Source organism: Ostrea edulis, chromosome 10, assembly GCF_947568905.1.
Source record: "Ostrea edulis chromosome 10, xbOstEdul1.1, whole genome shotgun sequence".
In the NCBI taxonomy this organism is placed as follows: Eukaryota; Metazoa; Mollusca; class Bivalvia; order Ostreida; family Ostreidae; genus Ostrea; species Ostrea edulis.
Window position 1 is genome coordinate 44,752,216 of NC_079173.1, and position 27,266 is coordinate 44,779,481.

The 27,266-nt window shown below is 36.4% G+C and overlaps 2 protein-coding genes across 23 annotated transcripts in view; one reads left to right on the forward strand and one right to left on the reverse strand.

The window, feature by feature from the left end:
• LOC130050809 (uncharacterized) overlaps window positions 1-27,266 on the reverse strand; it is a 355,157-nt gene that overhangs the window by 107,781 nt on the left and 220,110 nt on the right. The window lies entirely within an intron of this gene.
• LOC125672635 (uncharacterized) overlaps window positions 1-27,266 on the forward strand; it is a 47,811-nt gene that overhangs the window by 5,627 nt on the left and 14,918 nt on the right. Inside the window, exons 2-5 of one of the 22 annotated variants that reach the window (XM_056151513.1) lie at window positions 11,420-11,498; window positions 15,970-16,059; window positions 18,196-18,282; window positions 22,118-22,178. The gene's annotated coding sequence lies outside the window, so the exon portion shown is untranslated. Of the gene's footprint in view, window positions 1-1,574; window positions 2,030-11,419; window positions 18,283-22,117; window positions 22,205-27,266 lie in introns of those variants that run through there. The other 21 variants (XM_056151517.1, XM_056151507.1, XM_056151512.1 and 18 more) reach the window with 21 other exon arrangements.

A 27,266-nucleotide genomic window follows, 5' to 3' on the forward strand; every position in this document is an offset into this window, starting at 1 on the left:
ACCTTACCCACTGAACCACGCAGTAGACCACACGTTACTAAGGAAATTTAACGTACAGGTGAAGTTGAAAATAATACCAGTGAAGTCGTTTCGATTTTTTAAAATTTACAACCAAAAAAAAAAAAAAAAAAAAGTCCTCGTGAATCAAAATTTTAAAGCGACAGCTTTTTTCTTTTTAGAGGAAAACTCGAAGAACATGTTCATGCTAAATTTATTTTGTTTCACGGAGGCAGTTTTTTCTGAAATTCGGGGATATCCCTCCATTTTAACGTTAAAAATCATATAAATCGCTTATTGCTTGATTTAAACTCGAAATATTTTGGTAAATTTTGTCAATACACGTCTTTCAAACTTATTTTCAAAAATTATTGAATCAAGACATATGTTCCAAATGGTTTTTATCATCTATTTGAATAACTTAAATTTTTCGATCTTTCATGCAACACCTTTAGGGAAATTAACATGGGACGTGCAACACCTTCATTTGAAGCTGTACTTTGTCAGAAACTTTCATGTAAATGTAAACTTTTCTGGACCAGTGGTTCTTGAGAATTATTTAAAAGATTTTCACGATGCATATGTATGTGGAATTTTGATCCCCTATTGCGGCCCCATTCAACTCCCGGGGGGGGGGGGGGGGGGGGGCATGATTTAAACAAACTTGAATCTGCATTATGTCAGGAAGCTTTCATGTAAATCTCAACTTTTCTGGTCCAGTGTTTATTGTTGAGAATATTTTAAAAGATCTCCCCATTATCTATCTATCTGTCTGTCTGTCTGTCTGTCTGTCTGTGTGTGTGTGTGTGTGTGTGTGTGTGTGTGTGTGTGTGTGTGTGTTTAAAATTTCGATCCCCTATTGCTGTCCCATCTTTTTTTAACAATTGTTTGCATATAAATCTTTTATCCCATATTGTAGCCCCACGCTACCCTCAGGCCATGGTTTTAACAAAGCTGAATCTACAATATGTCAGGAAGCTTTCATAGGAATTTCAGCTCTTCTGGCCCAGTGGTTCTTGAGAAGAAGATTCTTAAATCACCCCACCCTATTTTTGTAATTATTTCCCCTTTGAAAGAGGCAAGATCCTTCATTTTAAAAAAAACTTGATTCATCTTCACCCAAGAATGCTTTGTGCTAAGTTTGGTTGAAATTGACCCAGTAGTCCTGGAAAAGAAGATGAAAATGTGAAAAGTTTACGACGACAACGACAGACAGACAGACAACGGACAAATTTTGATCAGAAAAGCTCACTTGAACTTTCGGCTCAGATGAGCTAAAAAGCGAAATGGCGTGAAGTACCCCCCCCCCCTCCCGTAGTAAGCATATAAAAGCACAATGGTGTGAAGTAACCCCCCCCCCCCCCGTAGTAAGCAAATAAAAGCGCAATGGTGTGAAGTACCCCTCCCCCCCGTAGTAAGCATATAAAAGCGCAATGGCGTGAAGTAACCCCCCCCCCCCGTAGTAAGCATATAAAAGCGCAATAGCGTGAACTACACCCCCACCCCCACCCCCACCCCCCGTTGTAAGCATATAAAAGTGCAATGTCGTGAAGTACCCCTTGCTAGATAAGCTTTTTTTTCTTTCTTTTTTTTCTTTTTTTTTTTTGGTGTGTATATCTGATCATTATCAAAAACAGGCACTTCCTGAGGTGCACCCGGGTAGTTTACAAACATGTGAAGAATACTTGGATATGATGTTAGTCTTGCTTGCGGGTAAAAATAAACAGAGAAAATATTGTGTAGGATGTTATTGTTTTTTTTTTTTTAATGGCATGCGGTATATATGATCGGGTTCGATGTTGGAGGCGAAAATAAGCGATAAATCTAATTTGTCCAAGGGAACTTCACGCCATTGCAAATAGCAATCTTTTCGCGCCAGTGCGAATCAAGGCGCAGCAGACGACAGAGCTGAGATTATAGGCCTAGTTGGATTTCACCGTTTTTCTTCGTGTGTGTAATACATGACTGCTAAACTCAACATTGCCAGCAGAGACGAGGGAACTAAGACTACGAGTAAAAGTATCTGATTTTGGTAAAAAAAAAAAATTATATGTTTGTTTCAGGTCGCTTCCGATTTCAAAAAAGGGTCGGTAGGTAGGCTTTTTATTTATTTTTTTAATATATATTTTTTTTAAAATAAATATGTGCCTTCAATGAAAATTTGATAGTTAAAGTTGTTTAATAGATAAAAATTGGTTCAGAGCACAATGTTTTATTCAGTGTTTTCGTTAGGAACCGGCCGCCGGCCGAATTGACCGCCTCAGATAACTAAGTTGCCGGTTCAAATCGTGTTTGAAAAAAAAAAATTATTGCATCTTTTTTTTAACTTGAAGTTAATTATTCTCATCGAAATAACCAGTACTTATTAGTTAAAATAGACTGTGTTTACTAGTTAAATATAGGTATCACACCGGTAATTGTCCAACAATTGAAAAACACGTGGATTTGAGGGTAGTCTTGTTTGCGGGTAATTTATTTTCGAAAATGCCGCGTAGGGTGGTGTTTTTCTGGTGTCGGCAGACGAGATGGGTAACATAGAACGTTTCTGACTGCGTTATTCGGCATCAATTCTGTAAACTGATTTTTAATGAATTTTTTTCCTCTATAGTAATATATAGTGAAAATAATTATCGGTGTGATACCTTGAAGGAAGTCGTGAATTTCAGAATTTCCCGTTTTTCTCAGTCCTTTCCCTTTTCATCGGCTCAAAATCAGCACAGGATATCAAAACAAGAGGTTTGAAAAACAAAACGGTGTTTTAATAGGTCATTCAAGAAACATGACGCAATACACAATGCGAAATATCAATTACATCGAAATACGTATCAACAACGTATTTTTTGCCTTACACAGCTAGAAAATCGTAAATATTTGTATAAACACTCATCTACATAGCATACACCGGCGGGTTTAACACTTAACACATCCAAAAGATGTATCAAAATTTCACATCGATTTTACAATACGCATATTGCACAATAACCCCTTCCCCCTCCTCCTGCCTTGCGCAACTGTTAGATGGACTTTCCTTAACATTCATAAGCATCACACATAACTCTATGACTTCTTGATTCAATGTCCTTATTGTAAATTATCCCAATTAAGAGATTTCGTATTTCTGCGTAAGGTTTTAGAAATTTTATTTTATTTTTAATTTTATGTCCTAAAGAGAAATTCAGATAATTCATGGTAAATGCCCGTCAAGGTCACTCATATGAACATCAAAATGTCTCCTTAACACAGAAGATTTCAAATTATTCGTTTTAAGGGCCCAACACGCGAAGTAATATTTCTGGCACGATTTACGACAGTCCCCTCCGTAGCAGGATATCAAGGCTCTGACGGCGTAGGCCATAATTCTATTGCCGTCTTCTAAAGCGTTGACCAAAAATTTGTGTTCTGTCTTGCATATTAAGTTTGTCACTAGATATTCTTACCGTTTTTGAGCATTTTGAACACTTGCAATTCAACGTCACTATACTTAGCACCCTTGATATTTGGCTTACATCTTCTTTAGAACCAAAATTTAGGAAATGTTTTAGCTAAAAAAAATTGTAATGAACAGTTACATGGATGATTTCTGTATAATTTGTGTACACGTTTTAAAACGTCATATTATCCAGTCAGACTTTAGTCTTATTTATTTGTTTTAACCAGTATTTAGTCTTCTTAATGTGTTACCCCTGCTTTGAAGAAAGGCTAAATACGCACAACCCCACAGAAATCACGATAGTCCCCAGGGGAAGTAAATCACCAGTTACGTCAGTTATCTTGCTCCGATCGCTATGTGCATGGGGTGTACTATTGATGAATGAAACGGGCACCTGCTGTGCAAATTTGACATTTTTTGATGAAGATTTAGTTGTCTTCAAGGTATCACACCGGTAATTGTCCAATCAAAATGAACTTAGTCAATTGTAGTTCCATATATTTAAAGAAATATTTTTTTTTCCTTGCGCGATTTTTCTCATTTCCTCTTCTTCTTTTCTCTTAATTTTTGCACCCCTGATTAGGAAATTTTGTGTAATTTGTAGAAATAACCAAGTGTATACAAAGGAACTATTTGCTGTTGGTAGCTGAGGCTACTTCCTGAGGTGTACTCCGGCTGTTTACACACATGTGAAAAACACGTGGATTTGAGGGTAGTCTTGTTTGCGGGTAATTTATTTTCGAAAATGCCGCGTAGGGTGGTGTTTTTCTGGTGTCGGCAGACGAGATAGGTAACATAGAACGTTTCTGACTGCGTTATTCGGCATCAATTCTGTAAACTGATTTTTAATGAATTTTTTTCCTCTATAGTAATATATAGTGAAAATAATTATCGGTGTGATACCTTGAAGGAAGTCGTGAATTTCAGAATTTCCCGTTTTTCTCAGTCCTTTCCCTTTTCATCGGCTCAAAATCAGCACAGGATATCAAAACAAGAGGTTTGAAAAACAAAACGGTGTTTTAATAGGTCATTCAAGAAACATGACGCAATACACAATGCGAAATATCAATTACATCGAAATACGTATCAACAACGTATTTTTTGCCTTACACAGCTAGAAAATCGTAAATATTTGTATAAACACTCATCTACATAGCATACACCGGCGGGTTTAACACTTAACACATCCAAAAGATGTATCAAAATTTCACATCGATTTTACAATACGCATATTGCACAATAACCCCTTCCCCCTCCTCCTGCCTTGCGCAACTGTTAGATGGACTTTCCTTAACATTCATAAGCATCACACATAACTCTATGACTTCTTGATTCAATGTCCTTATTGTAAATTATCCCAATTAAGAGATTTCGTATTTCTGCGTAAGGTTTTAGAAATTTTATTTTATTTTTAATTTTATGTCCTAAAGAGAAATTCAGATAATTCATGGTAAATGCCCGTCAAGGTCACTCATATGAACATCAAAATGTCTCCTTAACACAGAAGATTTCAAATTATTCGTTTTAAGGGCCCAACACGCGAAGTAATATTTCTGGCACGATTTACGACAGTCCCCTCCGTAGCAGGATATCAAGGCTCTGACTGCGTAGGCCATAATTCTATTGCCGTCTTTTAAAGCGTTGACCAAAAATTTGTGTTCTGTCTTGCATATTAAGTTTGTCCCTAGATATTCTTACCGTTTTTGAGCATTTTGAACACTTGCAATTCAACGTCACTATACTTAGCGCCCTTGATATTTGGCTTACATCTTCTTTAGAACCAAAATTTAGGAAATGTTTTAGCTAAAAAAAATTGTAATGAACAGTTACATGGATGATTTCTGTATAATTTGTGTACACGTTTTAAAACGTCATATTATCCAGTCAGACTTTAGTCTTATTTATTTGTTTTAACCAGTATTTAGTCTTCTTAATGTGTTACCCCTGCTTTGAAGAAAGGCTAAATACGCACAACCCCACAGAAATCACGATAGTCCCCAGGGGAAGTAAATCACCAGTTACGTCAGTTATCTTGCTCCGATCGCTATGTGCATGGGGTGTACTATTGATGAATGAAACGGGCACCTGCTGTGCAAATTTGACATTTTTTGATGAAGATTTAGTTGTCTTCAAGGTATCACACCAGTAATTGTCCAATCAAAATGAACTTAGTCAATTGTAGTTCCATATATTTAAAGAAATATTTTTTTTTCCTTGCGCGATTTTTCTCATTTCCTCTTCTTCTTTTCTCTTAATTTTTGCACCCCTGATTAGGAAATTTTGTGTAATTTGTAGAAATAACCAAGTGTATACAAAGGAACTATTTGCTGTTGGTAGCTGAGGCTACTTCCTGAGGTGTACTCCGGCTGTTTACACACATGTGAAAAACACGTGGATTTGAGGGTAGTCTTGTTTGCGGGTAATTTATTTTCGAAAATGCCGCGTAGGGTGGTGTTTTTCTGGTGTCGGCAGACGAGATAGGTAACATAGAACGTTTCTGACTGCGTTATTCGGCATCAATTCTGTAAACTGATTTTTAATGAATTTTTTTCCTCTATAGTAATATATAGTGAAAATAATTACCGGTGTGATACCTATAGACGGTGCATATCACTTCCTCGTTGTTGAAAGCGGTACATATCGCGGATTTTCATTGGTTGCGAATATCGTGTATAATCTATGAAGGATTTTCATTGGCTATAAATTCCGAGTCGATGTTGCGTTTTGAATGAACGGGAATCTTCCCAAATGTACCACGCTAACCCACAACACTGATAAAAAACTTAAAAGATGAACGTGAAGAACTGGTGATGAAAAGAACAGTTAAAGACTATTTTCAAATCCAAAGCAAGCAAACGAAGCGATTTAAAGGTTAAAAATAAAATTAATACCCACTTATTTTGCATGGTAATTCGTTCAATTAAGTTTACTGTTTACCTGTAGCATGATTGATTGCAGATTTTTTGAAGACTGTCATGTGTTTCTAAATATGCCGCCAGAATACAGGATTTTGCATTCCTGATTTTCAAAATTTTCTGGGACTTCATTGATCATGATTCATTTTTATTTGAAAACAAACTTTTTGTTATAGATCTGAATTTGAATTCTGACGACTGAATGTCATATTTTATGCACTTTGCTGAAATACCTGAAAAAAAGATATATAATTTCACATATTTTAAACAATAAATTTACCCTCAGAATGCGCCAGAATGCAGGATTTTGCGTCCTGATTTTCAAAAAAAAAAAACCCGACCCCCCCCCATATTTTTTGGGCCTCCTCAAATCCTTTATAGGCCTGTTCAATGAAAAGGAAGTGAAAACCCTGCGTCTATCTAAATCGCCGTGAATTTCCCATTGTTTCACAATTTTCGCGAATAAACTAATTAATCAATTTCGCAATGCTCATATTTGATAACAAATGATGTGTCAAAGATTGTCAGTGAAGTATTTAACTTTTTACTATTCACTCTACCCAATTTTCTTGATTATATTTTCAATATAAAAATATCTTTCTTTTAAATGTTCCTATTATAAAGATATCCATTATTTTTTAAAAATTAACTATATTTAAATTTAATGCTCGGTGATGTAACATTTCGTGTCAGTTTTGTTACATCTCTCTTACCGCTTTGTTTAGATACACGAGCGAACACTTCGATCAATATGTTCTATTTATATAAATAACAAGTATAGATGTCGTAATGCTGTTTAAAGAACAGTGGGGTATCAAAATCTAAATTAATTGTTTAAAAAATAATCATCCTAATTTAAATTACGTTTTCGTGTCCAAACCTTACATCCGTCTAAACATGCCAAATATTTAAAACAAATGAATGACGAGGTGACAAATTCCCTGTTTTTACGACATTGTCCGATCTTTATTTTCATTTTCAGTAGAGACATGTGCACGTGTTGGGTCAGTTCCAAGAAAATAGTAATTTTTTGTGATTCCGAACTTTGTCTTAGATTTAAAGATATTTCCTGAAACATTTATATCACAGAATCGGGTTGTTTAGAAAGGAATAAAAATTGAATTTCTTTTAAGTTGTAAATATTGAACAACACTACATTGACACAGGATTTATGTGGATCTATTTGGATTGATCGTGTCCACAGTTACATCAAGCTCTCCAAACAAGAACTGCCTAACTCTGTGTATTCAAAAATGTTCTTTTACATATGATTAAATTTTTATTTGATTGAGTGGAACTATATATATTAATTGTGTCAAGAAATAACCGTAAAGTAAATTCTATAAAATAGTTCCAAAGAATTCTTCAAAACCATGCTTCAGTTTTAGACACATTTAATATTCCAGTCAATGGGTCGAATGAATATGAGTTACCGTACCTATACTGGATTCCTAAACTACATAAAAACCCTTACAAACAAAGATACATTGCTGGATCCAGTAAGTGCTCTACCAAGCCCCTATCTTTGCTCCTCACGAAAATGTTAACAGCTGTGAAGGAGAAACTTCAAACTTACTGTGCGAGTACATATGCCAGAAGTGGTGTTAATCAAATGTGGATTCTAAAAAATTCTAAAGAACTTTTAGTAAACTTGAAATCACAGAATTTTTCCCAAATCAATAGCATTAAAACCTATGACTTTTCAACACTATACACGACCATTCCTCACGATGAATTAAAGACTAGACTTTTTGACATCATAGGCAGTTGCTTCTTCAGCAAAAACGGAAAACGGAAATATTCATATCTAGTGATCAGTCATTCAAAAACTTACTTTGTTAAACACCACTCTGATTCCACGCACAAGTACTCTGAAGTTGAAATAAAAAATATGCTAGAGTTCCTCATTGACATTATCTTCGTGGTCTTTGGTGATCAGGTTTTCCAACAGTCTGTTGGAATTCCCATGGGCACGAATTGTGCTCCTTTGTTAGCTGACCTGTTTTTATATTCATATGAAGCAGAATTTATTCAAAAACTTCTACGTGAGAAGAAAAAATCTCTCGCTGTGACCTTCAATTCGACTTTTAGATATATCGATGACGTTTTGTCTATTAACAATGATAGCTTTCATTCATATGTTGATTTGATATATTCCTGTGAGCTCGACTTCTGCTTCATACTTAGATATTTTATTGAAAGTAGACATTGACGGCAAACTGACAACTCAACTGTATGACAAACGGGATGATTTCAGCTTCTCCACCGTGAACTTCCCACATTTATGTAGCAATATTCCATTATCACCTGCATATGGTGTTTATATATCTCAACTGATTCGATATGCAAGAGCTTGTTCTGGGTATAGTAAGTTTTTAAATCGAGGTAAGCTACTGACAAACAAGTTGATGGTACAGGGATTTCAACAGTCTCGATTGAAGTCAGCATTTCGCAAATTCTATGGTCGTTATAACGATCTAGTTCGTCAATACAACCTCGCATTGGGTCAAATGCTGTCTGACGTGTTTCATACTGATTGATAAGCCGTTCTTGGCACACTGATTTGACTGCGGATAACTCCGTTTACCTGATCAGGATATGGGGCTCACGGCGGGTGTGACCAGTCAACAGGGGATGCTTACTCCTCCTAGGCACCTGATCCCACCTCTGGTGTGTCCAGGGGTCCGTGTTTGCCCAACTATCTATTTTGTATTGCTTGTAGGAGTTATGAGATTGATCACTGTTCGTTATCTTCACCTTGCATGAAAGATGTAACCCGGACAATATTGGAAGAATGTATCATTGTAACATAGCCGCCGCCTGGATATTATAGCCTGATTGAAATAAAACTGGAAATTTGTAAAAATGTTTAGGGCTGTTCCAGAAATGATCAAATGGGGGGTCGGGCGGCAAATTATATTTTTTTGTGTGGGTGGTCGTATTTTTTCATATTTTAATTGGTCCGTGGTTGGACTGTTTAAAAAATATTTATTATGGGTAGTGGGTAGTTTCCATTGTTTTATTTTGTGCCATGTGGGTGTTGAGTTTTCAGAATATTTTTATTGTCGCTCTTGTCGTGTTGGTTACAAAACGTCGGAGGGAAAATTGAAAACGTGCTTTCGAAGTGCTGCTTTCGAAATCGGAGATCGGAAGTAACATAGAACTATTCGAGTTGTCGCTCTTTGCAGCGCATAACTTCCCATTACGGCACTCTTCAAATTAGAGGCGCGTTTAGTAGGGTCCCTTTGGACGTGATGGCGGCGAACTCTGTTCTGTAGATTATTACAGTTTACAGTGCATCGATTTTGGGAATATTTTGAAACCAATAGGTATTCCGTTTTCTAATAAAAATAGGCAAACCTTAGTTGATTTATACGAGGGTACCGATGCGTTATATTTATCAGTCGGTGTGATGGTGATATAGAGGCCTCCGGGCGCGGGCTCCATTAGAAGACGAACGATTCGTAGAAAAACATATCCATACCCATTTCATGATAATAGCATCGTTTGGACTCCCAATCTTTCCAACATTCCCGCCATAGATGCCTTTGATTGTTGATGTGACATTGTTTCTTCAAAATACTGTGATACAATGTCGCACAGGCATTACCGCATCATTGACTAGAATGTTTGTCCCGAAAACCTCGTGAGATTTGTACCTTTTTCATTTTTAAAAATATTTTTGCGGTGGGTCTGGTTAGTTTTTTTTTTTATTAGATGGGTCATTGTAAAATGAGTTAATTAATTTGATGGGTCATGGGGTAATTTTTTATTTTTTTTTTATGGGTGCTTGGTATATACAAAAGGTGCCTCCCGACCCCCCCCCCCCCCCCCCCATGTATTTATTTCTGGAATAGCCCTTACTTAATTTTTTAATTCAATAAGTTCTTATTTTATTGATGCTTCCTTTGATCGGATTCAGATTAAAAGCTTACAAGTAATAAAATTCTTAACAAGTAGGTTCAATGGAAGACTTAGTGTCCAGTGTTACATCTTTTTTTTCAAATGAGCCAAAGTATTTTCTTCTTCTGGTATATATGGTTGTGCAAACATAACCAAAATAATGTTTGAAAGCAGGTGCATTCCTTGAATGAACATTTTCTTCAATTTATTTCAATATTGGTGGTAATTTTCTTATATTTGTGTTGAAGTCTGTGTCCTGTTACATCTGGAACAGAACATGTTGAATTCATTTAATAGTATTCAGATTTTACAGTTAATAAGAATTATAAACATAATTATTTTAAAAAGGAGGTAAAATGAAAGTCACAATAAAGATATTTATATGATCTCTTATTTATAAATTTGATTTAAACTTGCAGTGTCCCTGTGACATCACTCTTTGTTAATGAATTTACTTTTAATTGTATTTTAATTGTTTTAAGTGACACTATCTCGGCATACCTAGGTACATGTAACATGGTCCTGATGCCAATCTTCAATTTGCAACAACTTTTATAGAGATATCTTTAGTTTGAAAAATTGAACACAAAGCTTTGAGTGATGCAACGCAATTCGTTGACAGTGATTTTTTAGATCAAATACATGAATACATTTACATGGGGCCAACAAAAAATAGATATGTTAGTTTCCACTTTCACCTCAATTTTTTTTAAGGGTCGGTAGGTAGGTTTTAAAATTTTGTTGTTGTTGATTTTATAGGTTGAATATTTTTCTAATGATTTAGTATTCTCCTATGCATAACATAAAGTTATTAGTTAGTAACACAATGTATCAGAATAATCATCTATACTACCTCTATACCAAATGTACCAGAAGAATTCTCTATATTATATCTGCAGAAAATGTATCAGAACAATTCTCTATATTATCTCTACACAAAATGTACCAGAAGAATTCTCTATTTTATATCTGCAGAAAATGTATCGGAACAATTCTCTATATTATCTTTACACAAAATGTACCAGAAGAATTCTCTATTTTATATCTGCAGAAAATGTATCAGAAAAATTCTCTATATTATCTCTACACAAAATGTATCAGAAGAATTCTCTATAATATCTCTATACAAAATGTATCAGAAGAATTCTCTATAGCATATATTGTTTTCCTACAGGTGAGAAGACTTGGATAATATAATGAATTGACATCACAGAGAAGAAAGAACGGAAGCCATTGTTATATGGTGGTACAATGTATCAGCTGTTCTATCACTTAATTCATACATATCGAGATTTCAGATAAGATATTACCTCACCAGAATGCATAGCTTAAGCAATGTTTTCTTTGACATTCAATTTTATTATAGCCCCCAAACGAAGTTCAGGCGGGTATAGGAATCACTTTGTCTGTATGTCCGTCTGTCCGTCCGTCCGTCTGTTTGTCTGCAGAATCGTGTCCGGACCATAACTTCTTTGTTCTTTGACTTAGGCATACCATATTTTGCACACAGGTGGAGCACCATGAGATGATATGTTGAGTACTTTCATGACCTCTATATGACCTTGACCTTTGACCTCAAGGTCAAAATTAAAAGGTTTTTTTACAATGGATTCGTGTCAGGGCCATAACTTCTTTGTTCTTTGACATAAGCATACCATATTTGACACATGAGTGTATCACCATGAGACGATGTCTCATGTACCTTCATGACCTCCATATGACCTTGACCTCAAGGTAAAAATTAAACGTTTTTACAATGGATTCATGTCAGGGCCATGACTTCTTTGTTCTTTGACATATAGGCATACCATATTTGACACATGAGTGTATTACCATGAAACGATGTGTCGGGTACCTTCATGACCTCTATATGACCATGAACTTTGACCTCAAGGTTATAATTGATTATAGGGTTTTGATATAGTCATACCATAAGACATGGGTGTATCACCATGAGACTATGTGTCATATACATTCATGACCTCTTTATGATCTTGACCTTTGATCTCAAGGTCAAACTTTATAGATTTATGGCATGGATTTGTGTTCGGACTATATCTTCCATTTTTTTCTACAAAGGCATACCATATTTTTACACTCAGGAAAGAGGTAATTTATACCTATTAACAACACCCTTTGGGAGATAGGGGTAAGCGGAGGAGTATTGTTAGTGAGCATTGCTCACAGTACCTCTTGTTTAAGTATGACATGAAGATAAATCCAATCCTGATATTTTAAATGTATAATTATTTATTGCACAGAGCGATATTTTTCGGGGTATCTTTCTCAAAATCCTGCCCATGGGATGTACACGAAAATACGGTGGATCCCACAGTTGACTTACGAATAAGATATATTGGCTTATGTATGTGCATTTCATTAGTACATGTACTTTATATTGCATACTGATCACTTCATTCAACAATCTTTTATACGTTTGCGGATTCTTTTGGGGTGTGTGTGAGTGTTTATTATTATTATTGGGTTGGGGGGGGGGGGGTCTTATTATCCCACATGTACAGGTAAACACGCTGAAAACAATGACAGCCAGGCTTCAGACAGCAGTCTTGTTATTTCAGTCACATGTTGCTGCATGTACATGTACAACTTTGGACAGCGAGTAAACATTCTAACCCTATGTTTCACACTTTTATTTTTGCACATCAATTGTAATTGTTGCATAAAATTTTGTGTTTTCCCCCCCTTTTTTTTTTTGCTAGAGGGAGTAACATGGTGTGTGGGGTTTTTTTTTTGGGGGGGGGGGGTAATAGGGAAACTGTTACAAAAGTAGCCGTATATGTACAAAATGACACATGAACACTTAGTTTAGTCATATGGAGATAATTTATTTCACATTAAGTGAAGAACAATTTTCATGTGATCTCATCATCAGGTAAAATATCCTCCATTTCTTTAATTTCTTTAGTTTCCTATCCGGATCATTTATTACAATGATAAAGACCGGTGTGTATTTCAAAATGTCTTATTATCATTATACATGTAACTCCATAACATTTATGATATACATGTAATTCATTTATAAAAACATCTTATTTTGATACTGCTACATAATATAACCAAACTCTCACCTCGCATATATTTGGTTTGTGTGCAAACGAAATTTGGCGGAGGTTACCAATAGAGCCTAATTTTCACATAGATAGAAATAAGAATTGGCTTATTTTAACACTTTCACATTTCTTCCTGTCATTGGATTTAGTTCTTTTCTTACTTGTGGGGCCTTCGTGGCTGAGTGGTTAGAGCATCGCGCTCAAAATCACACTGCCTCTCACCTCTGTCGGTGGGGGTTCTAATCCTGCTCACTCTAGTAAGTGAGAAAGTTTCGCAGTTTACTTTCGGAAGGTCGGTGGTCTCTTCCCCGGTACATTGTATCCGGGTTCTCTCTTCCACCAATAAAACTGGGCACCACCATGCAAGGTGAAGATAACGAACAGTGATCAATCTCATTACTCCTACAAGCAATACAAAATAGATAGTTGGGCAAACACAGACCCCTGGACACACCAGAGGTGGGATCAGGTGCCTAGGAGGAGTAAGCATCCCCTGTTGACCGGTCACACCCGCCGTGAGCCCCATATCCTGATCAGGTAAACGGAGTAACTGGAAAATTGTAGAGTGTGGCAGAAAACGTCAATCAATCAATACACCAAATGCATGAGGGGAAATCTTTTTCGAAATTCTTCTTCTCAAGAACTGCACACGTGTAAGAAAAACTAAATGCATGGTGATGGAGAGCAGGAACGGTTCTACCAAAATTGTAAATTTCATGATCCCCGGGGTAGGGCCAGACTTGTTATATAGTGTTTATGTGTACAATACTTAAATAACACTAAGTCTAGTTAGATACCATCTTCTTCATTGCTGTTGATACTAAATTGAAACTAAATGGATAAAGCAGGTAGTCTTTTACCAATATTGTAAATTTGGTGATCCCCAGAGTAAGGGTTCCGACCCCAGGGTGAGGCCAAAGTTAGTATATAGTATTCATGTGTAAGTTTGCTGATACATATGTACTGTATAAAATCTAAATGCATACTTAGGAATAGCAGAAAAGGATATACAAAAAATGGTGAATTTCAATCAAAACTCCAAATTAGTCATATGTTTTGATGTTTTAATGTTAATTAAATATAAAGCCATTCATCAGTGTAAGCACCTAAAAACAAATAATCCGGAAATCATTTGAATTTTGTTCAGATTTTCTTTTATATGCATGTACATGTATGTCAAACCGGATCAAAGCACACACAAACAAAATGGTGAGAGAATTAACGGTAATAACAACGACATTCAACAGTCAGATAAAGGAGTCGGACTCTGATAACTTTCAGACATTGTGATTATAAATAAATCCCATTACTTGATATATTGAAATTCTGTGAACAAAATTAAGGAACAAAAGAGAATTCAAATGTTGTTTCCATATGTTTAATGATTCTGCTATCTATGATCAATCTATCGTTCCCGCTAAGGTCCACAAATACCTCTGTTAAGGTCTAAAAAGCATATCAAAATATACTATGACTGACTTAGCATATCAAACTGTAATGATCTAAACAAATCAAACACTTGTCTGAATTTTATAAAAACAGAAGATAATAAATATGAGACACTGGAGCGAATAAAAAAGTTTTATATAAATATTCATTCATTCAATAATTTAATAGTAAAATAATCATGACATGGAATTTGGTGTTTTTTGTGAACCTATTTAAAGGGACTGGTTCACGTTTTTCGAAAGAAATGTTTTTCAATTTTGATGTTAAAAATTAAAAATATACTTCATTTACTGTTGACAACCAAAATTTGGACCGTCTGAATGTAAGGATAAGAACAAAATTTTAGCTTTGATTCTCTGTTATGTAAACAAAGACTCGAGTCTTTTTATGTAAACAAACAAACCAGTGAAACGTTAATTTTGTAATTTAAAGCATGTTCATTTTGTACAATCACAAATTTTAACATTTAAATGACACATTTTACCTAAAGTATACTTGAGATGTGGTATATTTATTTAACTTGAATCAATATCCATTTATTTTGAAAACTCCGTAAACAATAACACACCTCAATCTTTTTTACAAAACAAATAATAAACTCTCTATAATGAGCTTATGTCATGAGAAATAATCTTAATTTTTTTTGTGAAACCTTCTAAACATACTAGATTGTAGATTTTGATCATTTAAAGTGAAAAACAAAATTTGAAGAAAAATCGTGAATCAGTCCCTTTAAAACTAAAACTTGCAAAACTATCGTTTATGATGCAATAGCTAAAAATAAGTTTTGGCAATAAATCTTTGACATTTAGACGTTGACAGAGGTGCCGTATCTCGGCATTTAAAAGTTAGGATCGCAGGTTTTTCAGATGAAATGTGAATATTCATGTAAGAATGAACTTTAAAATCAGTGGTCCCGTGTCATGACTGGCATTGGTACTTGAAAGCTTCTTCACTACGACTGCCCTGAGTCTAAATTTGTGGGGCTTCTGCCACTGGTGAAGTCTCAATATGAGTGTAAAGTTATTGACGGGACGTAAAATGCACACTGTTTATTATTCTCGTGTAAAATGATAAAAATAACGAAGAGTGGTCATAATTCTCTATATTATCTCACACAAAATATATCGGTAGAATTCTCTATATTATCTCTACACAAAATGTATCAGAAGAACTCTCTATAGCATATCGTGTTTTCCTACAGGTGAGAAGACTTGGATGAATTGACATCACAGAGAAGGAAGACCGGAAGCCATTGTTATATGGTGGTACAATGTATCAGCTGTTCTATCACGTATACATATCGAGATTTCAGATAAGATATTACCTCACCAGAATTCATAACTAAAGCAATATGTTCTCTTTGACATTCAATTTTATTACTGATAACCCTATATTACTGTAAATTCATTCATTTTTCTCCAAAGATGTACAAATGTTAAAGTCTTCATTGCTGTTTTAGCTCACCTGAGTCAATGGCGAGTTTTTCTGATCAAAATGTGTCCCTTGTCCATCGTCGTTGTTGGTGTTGTCGTCGTCATAAACTTTCCTCATTTTCCAAAACGAATGGGTAAATTTCAACCAAACTTGGCACAGAGCACATTTGGGTGAAGGGGATTTAATTTTTTTAAATGAAGGGCCGTGCCACTTCAAAAATGCAAAAATATGATGGGGTAATTTTAAAATATTCTCAAGAACCACTGGGCCTGAAGAAAATTCATATGAAAGCCTATTGACATTAAAATTTGTTAAATGTGTGCCTCCCCCCCCCCCCCCTCCCCAGGGATAGCATGGTGCACAAAATGGGATAAAAAAAATTACATGCAAATATATAGGGAAATTTTTGAATGTCTTCTGAAGAGGCACTGGCCAGAAAAGTACAGATTTACATCAAAGGTTTCTGATATAGTGCAGATTAAAATTTGTTAAAATCATAGCCCCGAGGGGTTGGATGGGGCCGCAATAGGGGGTAAAAGTTTCACATACAAATATAATCCGGATATTTTTGAAGATCTTCTGAAAAACCACCATACCAGATATGTTTATGTTTACATGAAAGTTTCCTGACATAGTGCAGATTGAAGTTTGTTAAAATCATGGCCCCGGGGGGTAGGGTGGGGCCACAATATGGGAACAACGATTTACATGGGCAAATCATGGGCAAATCTTCTCAAGAACCACTGAGCAAAAAGTTTCAAAAACATTTCTCTTAGTGATGTAACCAGTGAAAGATAGACTTTTCTTCTATTCTTCTAATATGTTGGATTAAAAAGTGAAGATAAGGAACAATTGTTGAAACCCTTGCCCCCGAACATAGGATGGGGCCACTGCAGGGGATCAAAGTTTTGCATACAAATATACACTGGACCAGAAAAGTTTACATTTACATGTAAGCTTTCTGACATAGCACTGATTCAATCCTAGGGGCTGGGGTGGGTTTAGGTAGGAGCCACAATAGGGATTAAAGTTTTACATGTGAATATGTAGGGGAAATCATTCTGAGAATTTCACTTTTTAAATGGCATAAATAATAGGTCTATGCCTTTTTGATGCGGCATAAACCTATAGCATTTGGCATACTCCTGACCAAAACTCCTTGCAGGGAATGCACCACATTTCTCTCCCCTCAAAATTCAACCATACACGTCTGTTCAGCCATTGTGGCTTGAATTCACGTTTTCTTTTTTTCTTTTTCATATAGCTTGCGTTTTTCTTGTTTTGATTTGTTTGTTTGTTTGACACCATTTGGTTTAATACCGGGCTTTGTGCCTTCAAAATATTTTAACTGCAGAACCATTTACACGTCATTTGTTGACCTTCACCTCAAATTATATTTGCTAAGTCAGACGTATATTATTTTCTTTTAACATTCTTTCAATATTTGAATATTTGCGAAATAAAGAAAAAAGGACAACTTTTGTTATATTATTAGGGAAAATTTCAATTTGAAATCGATCCCAATAAAATTCATCAATGCAGATAAAAAAAAAAGCATCGACATTTAAAGACATACGAATTGTACGCTGAACAATTTGTCTAGAACACTAGTCATAATCTTCAAACCACTTACACACTTAAGTCGTATATTTTAAAATCAATGGGAGCACAATCCAGGTTCCAAAATAGATTTTGACGATTGTAAGGGAAAATATTTATTTTAAGTGCATTATCACACGCGTACCATAATTATTTCTTTGTTTCTTGGAATTTGGCATAGACAATTTGGAATATCTTATTTGCACGTGACACGATCCAACCTCATTTGGCATAGCCGCGGTCTATCGGTTAAATAAATTCGAGACTGGAAAATCTTTAGATATGGGTTAAGGTGACTCGGGTGAGCAATGTGGCTCATGGGCCTCTTGTTTTAAATATCCTGCAGTAACCATATCACTGCATAGATGAATTCAATACTTTAGTTTCTCCACAGGTGATATCAGTTAGATTTATCAGCATCACAAGATAACAGCTAGATATACCAGCATCACAAGGAGAGAAGAATGGAAAACATGTGGTGGTAACATTGATAGATAGGAACTGATATTGTTTAGTATAGGTTTATCCTCGCATCAAACTAAAAGCCCAGCTGAAGTTTGTTTTTTTAATCAAGAGTTTTAGGTCATCTGAGTCTTTCAGGTGACCTAATACCATTGGTCATCGTCCATCGTCGTGTGTCGTCCGTTACCAAATTTACATTTTAACTTCTTCTTGAAAACTACACGGTTAAATGTTACCATTTTTGGTGTGGAACATCTTTAGGATCAAAGGAAAATAAATAATTGACTGTAAAATCTATGACCTTGCCACTACTGGGGCCTCATGGATGGGGCCAAATATTCTTTAAGAGACTATATATGAAAAATCATCTTCTCTACTCCCACAGATGTGAGAGAAAAACTAAATGCATAATTATGATATCTATAAAGCCTGAAATGTGTGGAGAAAACCATTGCAGTTGATGAAATCTTCAAAAATCTTTCTGTTTACTCCTAGACACGAAAGAGTCAAACTATTTAGCATGATTATGATATATACATGTTATAAGCAATATGAGTCCTTTACCATAACTGTGAGTTGATAACCCTTGGGATCTGGAAATCGTCTATCAAAATACCTTAGGGCTATTCCAGAAATAAATACATGGGGGGGTCGGGAGGCACCTTTTGTATATACCAAGCACCCATAAAAAAAAATAAAAAATTACCCCATGACCCATCAAATTGATAAACTCATTTTACAATGACCCATCTAATTAAAAAAAAAACTAACCAGACCCACCACAAAAATATTTTCAAAAATGAAAACGGTACAGATCTCGCGAGGTTTTCGGGACAAACTTTCTAGTCAATGACGCGGTAATGCCTGTGCGACATTGTATCACAGTAGTTCTGAAGAAACGATGTCACATCAACAATCAAAGGCATCTATGGCGGGAATGTTGGAAAGATTGGGAGTCCAAACGATGCTATTATCATGAAATGGGTATGGATATGTTTTTCCACGAATCGTTCGTCTTCTAATGGAGCCCGCGCCCGGAGGCCTTTATATCACCATCACACTGACTGATAAATATAACGCATCGGTACCCTCGTATAAATCAACTAAGGTTTGCCTATTTTTATTAGAAAACGGAATACTTATTGGTTTCAAAATATTCCCAAAATCGATGCACTGTAAACTGTAATAATCTACAGAACAGAGTTCACCGCCATCACGTCCAAAGGGACCCTACTAAACGCGCCTCTAATTTGAAGAGTGCCGTAATGTAAAGTTATGCGCTGCAAATAGCGACAACTCGAATAGTTCTATGTTACTTCCGATTACGAAAGCAGCATTTTGAAAGCACGTTTTCAATTTTCCCTCCGACGTTTTGTAACCAACACGACAAGAGCGACAATAAAAATATTCTGAAAACTCAACACCCACGTGACACAAAATAAAACAATAGAAACTACCCACTACCCATAATAAATATTTTTTTAACAGTCCAACCACGAACCAAATAAAATATGAACAAATACGACCACCCACACAAAAAGATAATATCAATTGCCGCCCGACCCCCCCCCCCCCCTTTGATAATTTCTTGAACAGCCCTAATGCGATAACACTGACTGAAAAATAAAACTTGTTGAAAACGCATTTTTTAAAAAAGATCCTTACTCCTGAACTTCAATAGGGCAAACTGCTTGCATAATAATCTATAGTTATATCAATATATCTATACCTATAGCAAGCAACTAGCCCTAATCACCGTTAGCGAACTATTAGCTATACATATGTAATTACTCATAACGAGCTACTAGTCATAATTATTTAAAGAAAACAACTAGCCATTGTAATTACCTAAAACAAACAACTCGCCGTCATGACCTATAACGAGCAACTAGCCATTATAATTACCTATAACGAGCAACTAGCCATTATAATTACCTATAACGAACAACTAGCCATCATTACCTATAGCGAGCAACTAGCCATCATTACCTATAATGAGCAACTAGCCATCATTACCTATAGAGAACAACTAGCCATCATTACCTATAATGAGCAACTAGCCATTATAATTACCTATAACAAGCGACAAGCCACAATTACATATAGCAAGCAACTCGCAATCATTACCTATAGCAAGCAATAAACCGTTAATTACCTATAGTGAGCATCAAGACATAATTACCTATAGCAAGCAACTATCATCTTTACCTATAGTAAGCAATCAGCTATCAATACCTTTAGCGAGCAATTTGCAATCATTACTTACAGCAAGCAATTAGCCATAATTACCCCTAACAAGTAACTATCCACCATTACCTGTAGTGAGCAATAAACCATAATTACATATAGCGAGCAATTACACATCATTACCTAAAGCGAGCAAATAGCCATAATTACATATAACATGCAGCTAGCCATTATAGTTACCTACAGCGAATAACTAGCCACCATTACCTATAGCGAGTAACTAGCCATAACTACTAATAGTGCGCAACTAGCTTTGATTACCTATAAAGAGCATATAGCCATCATTACTTACAGAATTCTTAGAAATATTCTCCTATACACCCGAGCAAATAGAAAACATATTGAAATTGTTAGTGTATAGCACCTGTAAACAGAGTTAGATAACAATCGCCATGTCTGTCTACATGTCCATCTTCTGTCCTTTCCCAGTGCTTCCCAAGGTCTTCTTGTACTTACTGGACATTTGGTCCAGTAATGTTTGAGATATTACTGGACCAAATCACATTTTACCAGACCAAAATTTTATATGTAAATTAATTCCCTATTGTGGCCCCATCTTACCCTTGGAGCCATAATTTTGACAAACTTGAATTTACACTATATCATCAGGAAGCTTAACATTTCATGTAATTTGGCCCAGTGGTTCTTGAGAAGATTTTAATATGTTCCCTATATATTCCCATGTAAACCTTTGATCGCCTATTATCGCCTTATCCTACCCCGGGGGCCATGATTTTAACAAAATGTCAGAAAGCTTTTATGTATATTTAAAATTTCTGGCCCAAAATGGCATCGGCGATGTTCTTTATTAGCCCAAGCATTTCACTTCAGATTCATCAGGGGAGTAAACTTATGTAACCTGTGTTCAACACAAGTGTTGTGAAATACACGTGTGTTTTTTTTTTAAACTCGAGCAATCCGCGTAACTCAAATGCAAATTGTTCAATCAAACATGCCCGTGTCGTTCAAGTACTTCTTAATCAGAGTACAGTTTAAACGCTTTAGGTACATGTTATTTATTAACTAATTCAAACGCTTCAAAGACATCTGTATTTTCACGGGATATTGCTCACTCGTATTATCACCCACTCGGGGGAATTGAAGATGATTGCAAGTTTGACATCTCTTTGCAATGACTAAAGAACAGGATAAATATTGGGACATGCTGCTAAAAATTGAAAATTTATCTAATCATGTATTTCATTGAGAAAAAAGTATCGGACACTTGGTCTGGCCAATAGCTGATATTGATCGGACCAAAACAAAAATTACCGGACATTTGCCATTGTCTGACGGACCTTCGGAATCGCTGCTTCCCTATTAATCTGCATCAGGGAGACAACTTGTAATAATAACATTTAATGATCAGTCAACATATTTGAAAATTGCAATCATTGAACCAGCAATATACAATACTTGCAACAAACCTTTAAAGATTTCGTGTGCGATACTCAGGTGACCGTTTCTGTCCATCGGTCAGTAACCTGAATGTTGAACTTTAATGGATTGATATATCAGTAGTTATAGTCTATTCTAAGAAACTGTTTCAATAAGATTAATGAGAATTTATCGCCACGTTGATATTGTGATTTCTTGATTTTTTACAGGTTCATACTGGACTTTCATGAGGTCTTGCAGAACTGAGAAAAGGAAGTCGATGTCAAAGTGGTAATGTTCCTATCACACATAAAGTGGTAATGTTCCTATCACACATAAAGTGGTAATGTTCCTATCACACATAAAGTGGTAATGTTCCTATCACACATAAAGTGGTAATGTTCCTATCACACATAAAGTGGTAACGTTCCTATCACACATAAAGTGGTAATGTTCCTATCACACATAAAGTGGTAACGTTCCTATCACACATAAAGGGGTAATGTTCCTATCACACATAAAGTGGTAACGTTCCTATCACACATAAAGGGGTAATGTTCCTATCACACATAAAGGGGTAGTGTTCCTATCACACATAAAGTGGTAATGTTCCTATCACACATAAAGTGGTAATCTTCCTATCACACCTACATAGAGTTTTATCCTCGGATTCTGGTCTGTCTGTCTGCAACTTTGATTTGATCTGATCCTCTGAATTTTACAAGATATAGATTTTATACTTGAAAAACTAAAAAGTCAATGTGATTTAACTGATTAAGTTCAAGGCCATTTTTCAAAATCAGAGTCAAATTTGCTAATAGCATACGTTGTTGTACAAGGGTAGTCTTAGTGCATTGTTGTCTCAGTTCCATTGCTCTAAGCTGACGAGTCACTTTAAGATATAATTTTCATTTTTGAAGTTACACGAAGGTATGAATTGCGATATTTCACATCAGCATACTTCATGAAGCATTATACAGTGTTTTATGAATGGTATATGCTGACGTGAAGTGTTGCAGTTCATACCCTCATGTATTTTCAAAAGTGAAAGTTATTTTAGCTCATCTGAGCTGATTGCTCATTGATCTTTTCTGATCACGTTTTGTCTGGTATTTGTCTATCTGCGTGCTGCCTGTCCATCCAGCCCTAAAATTTTAATATTTTTTACTTCTTTGGAATCACGAAGCCAATTTCATTTAAACTTGTCATAAAGCATCCTTGGAAGAAGGGAATTTACATTGAGGACCATCTCCATTTCAAAGGGGAGATAATTAACAAAAGGTAAAGATAGGTTAGGGTCATTTAAAAAAAATTCCCTTCTAGAACCACTGGGCCATAAGAGTTTAAATTTGCATGAAATCTTCATAACGTAGTGTAGATTCAAGTTTATTCAAATCAAAGGGGATAAGAATAGGGCCACAATAGGGATCATAGTTTTACATAAGAATGTATAGGTAGGAAGGGAACAATCTTTAATAACCTTGTTTTCAAGATCCACTTGGCCAGAAAAGTAGAAATTTACATGAAGGCTTTACGAAATAAAGCAGATTTTATTTTGTTTAAACCATGGTTCCTGGTGGTAGGGTGTGGCCACACTAGGTGATCAAAGTTTTACATGCGTATATATCAGGGACATCTTTTTATAAGTCTCCTTAAAAAGAACAGCGTCATGATTAGTCATACTGATATGCAAGCCTCCTTAGGCATGTTAGGTAGTGCAGATTTTAGTACATATGTTCAAATTGTGACCCCTGAGGATAGGTTGGGGCCAGGTGAGGAGATCAAAGTTTGACAACAGGATTTATAGCGAAAAATCAAAGGAAGGGAAGGGAAATATCTTTATAAGTCTTCTTCTCAAGAACCATTTGGCCAAAAAAAATTAAAATTCACAAGAAGGCTTCCTTGCATGAAGTAAAATTTGATCAAATCAAGGCTGTTGAGGGTAGACTTGGGTCACAACAGGGAATCAGAGTTTTATATGCGGATATATACAGGATAAATCTTCAGAAATATTCTCAAGAACCACTGGGTTAGGCTTGTTTTAAGGGGTATTGTGGGGCTAGACTGGGTTAGTCACGTTTTAAGGGATATTGTGGGGCTAGACTGGGTTAGTCATGTTTTAAGGGGTATTGTGGGGCTAGACTGGGTTAGTCACGTTTTAAGGGATATTGTGGGGCTAGACTGGGTTAGTCATGTTTTAAGGGGTATTGTGGGGCTAGACTGGGTTAGTCATGTTTTAAGGGGTATTGTGGGGCTAGACTGGGTTAGTCATGTTTTAAGGGGTATTGTGGGACTACACTGGATTAGTCATGTTTTAAGGGGTATTGTGGGGCTAGACTGGGTTAGTCATGTTTTAAGGGGTATTGTGGGGCTAGACTGGGTTAGTCATGTTTTAAGGGGTATTGTGGGGATACACTGGGTTAGCCATGTTTTAAGGGGTATTGTGGGACTACACTGGATTAGTCATGTTTTAAGGGGTATTGTGGGGCTTCACTGGGTTAGTCATGTTTTAAGGGGTATTGTGGGACTACACTGGATTAGTCATGTTTTAAGGGGTATTGTGGGGCTACACTGGATTACTTTTGTTTTAAGGGGTAATGTGGGGCTACACTGGGTTAGTCATGTTTTAAAGGGTATTGCAGGGCTACACTGGATAAGTCATGTTTTATGGGGTATTATCGGGTTACACTTTGTTAGTCATGTTTTAAGGGATATTGTGGGGCTACTCTGAATTAGTCATGTTTTAAGGGTTTTGCAGGCCTACACTGAATTAGTCATGTTTTAGGGGGTATTGTGGAGCAACACTGGGTTAGTCATGTTTTAAGGGTATTGTGGGGGTACACTGAATTAGTCATGTTTTAAGGGGTATTGTGGTGCTACACTGGATTAGTCATGTTTTAAGGGCTATTGTGAGGGTACACTGGGTTAGTCACGTTTTAATGGATATTGTGGGGATACACTGAGTTAGCCATGTTTTAAGGGATATTGTGGGCTACACTGTGTTACTCATGTTTTAAGGGATATTGTTGAGCTACACTGGGTTAGTCATGTTTTAAGGGGTATTGTGGGGCTACACTCGGTTACCTTTGTTTTAAGGGGTAATGTGGGGCTACTCTGAATTAGTCATGTTTTAAGGGGTATTGTAGGGCTACACTGGGTTAGTCATGTTTTAAAGGGTATAGTGAGGCTACACCAGTTTAGTCATGTTTTAAGGGATATTGTGGGCCTAGACTAGATTAGTCAAGTTTTAAGGGGTATTGTGGGAGTACACTGAATTAGTCATGTTTTAAGGGGTATTATGGGGCTACATTGGATTAATCATGTTTTAAGGGGTATTGTGGGGGTGCACTGGGTTAGTCATGTTTAAGGGATATTGATGGGCTACACTGGGTTAGTCATGTTTTAAGGGGTATTCTGGGGCTACACTGGGTTACCTTTGTTTTAAGGGGTAATGTGGGGCTAGACTGGGTTAGTCATCTTTTAAAGGGTATTGCAGGGCTACACTGGATAAGTTATGTTTTATGGAGTATTATCGGGCTACACTTTGTTAGCCATGTTTTAAGGGGTATTGTGGAGCAACACTGGGTTAGTCATGTTTTAAGGGTATTGTGGGGGTACACTGAATTAGTCATGTTTTAAGGGGTATTGTGGTGCTACACTGGATTAGTCATGTTTTAAGGGCTATTGTGAGGGTACACTGGGTTAGTCACGTTTTAATGGATATTGTGGGGATACACTGAGTTAGCCATGTTTTAAGGGATATTGTGGGCTACACTGTGTTACTCATGTTTTAAGGGATATTGTTGAGCTACACTGGGTTAGTCATGTTTTAAGGGGTATTGTGGGGCTACACTCGGTTACCTTTGTTTTAAGGGGTAATGTGGGGCTACTCTGAATTAGTCATGTTTTAAGGGGTATTGTAGGGCTACACTGGGTTAGTCATGTTTTAAAGGGTATAGTGAGGCTACACCAGTTTAGTCATGTTTTAAGGGATATTGTGGGCCTAGACTAGATTAGTCAAGTTTTAAGGGGTATTGTGGGAGTACACTGAATTAGTCATGTTTTAAGGGGTATTATGGGGCTACATTGGATTAATCATGTTTTAAGGGGTATTGTGGGGGTGCACTGGGTTAGTCATGTTTAAGGGATATTGATGGGCTACACTGGGTTAGTCATGTTTTAAGGGGTATTCTGGGGCTACACTGGGTTACCTTTGTTTTAAGGGGTAATGTGGGGCTACACTGGGTTAGTCATCTTTTAAAGGGTATTGCAGGGCTACACTGGATAAGTTATGTTTTATGGAGTATTATCGGGCTACACTTTGTTAGCCATGTTTTAAGGGGTATTGTGGGGCTACTCTGAATTAGTCCTGTTTTAAGGGGTATTGCAGTGCTACACTGGATTAGTCATGTTTTAAGGGGTATTGTGGGAGTACACTGGTTAGTCATGTTTAAGGGGTATTGTGGGGCTACACTGGGTTGCTCATGTTTTAAGGGATATTTTGGGGATACACTGGGTTAGCCATGTTTTAAGGGATATTGTGGGGCTACACTGGGTTAGTCATGTTTTAAGGGGTATTGTTGGGCTTCACCAGGTAAGTCATGTTTTAAGTGGTATTGTGGTGCTACACTGGATTAGTCATGTTTTAAGGGGTATTGTGGGGGTACACTGGGTTAGTCATGTTTTTGGGGTATTGTGGAGCTACACTGGGTTAGTCATGTTTTAAGGGGTATTGTAGGGCTACAATGGGTTAGTCATGTTTTAAAGGGTATAGTGAGGCTACACCAGATTAGTAATGTTTTAAGGGATATTGTGGGCCTAGACTGGATTAGTCATGTTTTAAGGGGTATTGTGGGGGGTAACTGGGTTAGTCATGTTTAAGAGATATTGTGAGGCTACACTGGCTTAGTCATATTTTAAGGGATATTGTGGGGATACACTGGGTTAGCCATGTTTTAAGGGGTATTGTAGGGTACACCGGATTAGTCATGTTTTAAGGGGTATTGTGGGGCTACACTGGATTAGTCATGTTTTAAGGGGTATTGTGGGGCTACACTGGATTAGTCATGTTTTAAGGGGTATTGTGGGGCAACACTGATTAGTCATGTTTTAAGGGGTATTGTGAGGCTACACTGGATTAATCATGTTTTAAGGGGTATTTTGGGGCTACAATTAAGGATTGAAGTAATGCATGTGGATATAAAGGGAGAATATATAAAAGTGTTATTCTCAAGAAAAACAGCGCCATGATTAGTCATATTGATTTTCAAACATCCCAACGTAGTGAAAATGCAGGTTAGTTCAAATCAGTCCCAGCCGCTCCCCCACCCCAAAGTATTGTGGGGCTACAATAGGGGATCAAAGTGTGACATAAGTGTT